Source organism: Lactuca saligna, chromosome 5, assembly GCF_052625555.1.
Source record: "Lactuca saligna cultivar CGN05327 chromosome 5, ASM5262555v1, whole genome shotgun sequence".
Lineage (NCBI taxonomy): Eukaryota > Viridiplantae > Streptophyta > Magnoliopsida > Asterales > Asteraceae > Lactuca > Lactuca saligna.
In genome coordinates, this window is record NC_136421.1 from 92,113,511 (window position 1) to 92,116,439 (window position 2,929).

The window sequence follows — 2,929 nt, forward strand, 5'->3', positions numbered from 1 at the left end:
GGGCGAGATCCAGAAACTAGAGCAGGAGCTTTGGAGCCTGACCATGAAGGGCACCAACATTGTTGCTTACACTGCCCGATTTAGTGAACTAGTGGCCCTCTGCCCTAATATGGTTCCCACTGAAGGGAAAAATATCGAAAGGTACATATGGGGGCTAGTGCCTCCGTATCAAGGGAATGTCCTATCATTAAACCCCGCTACCTTCGACAGTGCCAAGCGACTGGCACAGCGACTCATTGACCATGGTGTCAAAACCCCTGCAACAACAACAACCCTAGCCATCTCGGAACCCTCCAAACCCGCTGACACCAAGCGAAAGTTCTGGGATGACAAGAAGAAGCAGCGAGCTGCCAAAAAGCAGTAAATTGTGGCAGTGCATGCCGCGATAACCCCTGCTACTGCTACTGCTCCGATGAAGCAGTGTACTGGAAGTTTACCAAAGTGCAACAAATGCAACTTCCACCACAACAGCTCCTGCCGTGAAATGCAGTGCTCTAACTGCAACAGGAAAGGACACACCATCTGTTTCTGTAAGTTCCCGACACAACCGATCTCCCAAGTCCCTGGCTTTGGCGCGAGCCCAACTTGCTATGGATGTGGCGAAATAGGCCACTATAAGAGGGACTGCCCCAAAGCGAGAAAATGTTGGAGGAGCTGGGAGGGTACTAGCTATAGGCCACGGGGAAGCAGTTGCTGACCCGACAGTGGTGACTGGTACATTCCTCCTCGATAACTCCTATGCATGCATTCTGTTCGATAGTGGAGCGGAGCGAAGCTTCGTGAACCATAAATTTGCTCGCATGCTTAAACAACAACCACGCGCACTTAAAGAACAATTCACAGTAGAAATGGCTAATGGAAAAACAGAAAACACCAGTAGCATATACTTAGGATGTACCCTAACTCTAGATAACCATTCATTCCAAATTGACCTCATGTCGGTCTCAATAAAAGCTTCGACGTTATCATCGGCATGGATTGGTTGAGTCTTCATTGCGCCGACATCATGTGCTTCGAGAAAGCAGTCCATTTAAACCTCCCATCTAATGAAACTCTTATAATCTACGGCGACAAACCTGGTGCGAGTCTTCGCATTATATCGAGTATTCAAGCACAGAAATATCTGCGTAAAGAATACCACGCATTCCTTGCTCACGTCGTCGACACGAACCTAGAAGCGAAAGAACTAAAGAACATTCCAGTAGTGAGTGACTTCCCCGACATTTTCCCAGAAGAACTACCTGGATTACCTCCGCAACGACAGGTCGAGTTCAGAATCGACTTAGTCCCAGGAGCTACCCCAGTAGCCAAGTCGCCCTACCGCTTAGCACCAGCAGAGATGCAGGAATTATCTGGTCAACTTAACGAACTGCTCAGCAAGGGCTTCATAAGACCAAGCTTCTCACCTTGGGGAGCACCAGTCTTGTTCGTTAAGAAGAAAGACGGATCATTCCGTATGTGTATCGACTACAGAGAACTCAACAAACTGACGGTCAAAAATCGTTATCCTCTGCCTCGCATAGACGATCTATTTGACCAACTGCAAGGGGCCAACTATTTTTCCAAAATTGATCTAAGATCCGGATATCACCAGTTACGGGTGCTAGAGGAGGATGTCCCAAAGACAGCCTTCCGAACTCGTTACGGACACTACGAGTTCGTGGTGATGCCATTCGGATTGACCAATGCGCCCGCGGTTTTCATGGACCTGATGAACAGAGTATGCCGACCTTACTTGGATCAGTTCGTCATCGTTTTCATTGACGACATCCTGATCTAGTCCCGAAGTAAGGAAGAGCATGACGATCACCTACAACAAGTTTTAGGAACTTTACGAACGGAGAAACTCTATGCGAAGTTCTCGAAATGTGAATTTTGGATCCGAAGAGTCGAATTCTTAGGACACGTGGTAAGCAATGAGGGAATCCACGTGGACCCATCCAAAATTAAAGCCATTGAGAACTGGTCAGCACCGAAGATGCCTACTGAAATTCGCCAATTTCTAGGCCTCGCTGGCTACTACCGCAGATTTATTCAGAACTTCTCCCGAATAGCGAAACCTCTTACAACCCTGACCCAGAAAGGCGTGACCTTTGACTGGGAAGAGAAACAAGAGAGAGCGTTCCAAACGCTCAAGCGAGTCGTGTGCACCGCGCCAATACTATCTCTCCCTAAAGGGATAGAAGTTTCATAATGTTATAGTCCAACTTCCGGAATAAAAATATTTTCTGTCAAAATATTTCAGGAATATAAATAGATTTCTGAATTTAATTAATTCATTATTCACAATTCCAACTAGAGAAAAGTCATTTTCTCTCTGACGGATCTTCAGGTTTTCATCTCGGATTGTGAGTCTACTTTCCTAAATGTGTTTTAATACTTGTTATATGCTTTATAACATTGTTTACATGTCTAAAATACAAGATCCGGGAGCTTACGGCCTAAGAACGTTCTTGGGGTGTAAACTCCAAAGCGAAGCCTAAAGGCTATCTAGTCCCATTTTCTTGTTAGGTAGCTAATTAAGGACATTGTGTATAAACATTTGAGGCTAGAAATCATTCAATAACACCAATCTTTTGGAGTTTACGGCCCAAGAGTTTCTTGGATCGTAAACACCATTTCCAAGGGCCAAAGTGAGCCCTAAATCACCCCTAAGGCTTAAGGCATTTACCCTCTAATGCTTGTAGCTAATTTGGACACCAAAACACTTCAAAATCATAAAGTTTTAGGAGTTTACGGCCAAGAAATGCTCTTGGGCCGTAAACCCCTTTTTCAAGGGCTAAGAGTGCCCTAAACACCCTTAAGGCTTTAAGACAATTACCCTTTAATACTTAGGACCTGAATGGGGAGTAAATTACATCAAAGTCATCCCTTAAAGGGAGTTTACAGCCAAGGAACATCACTTGGGCCGTAAACTCCAAGTAAAGGC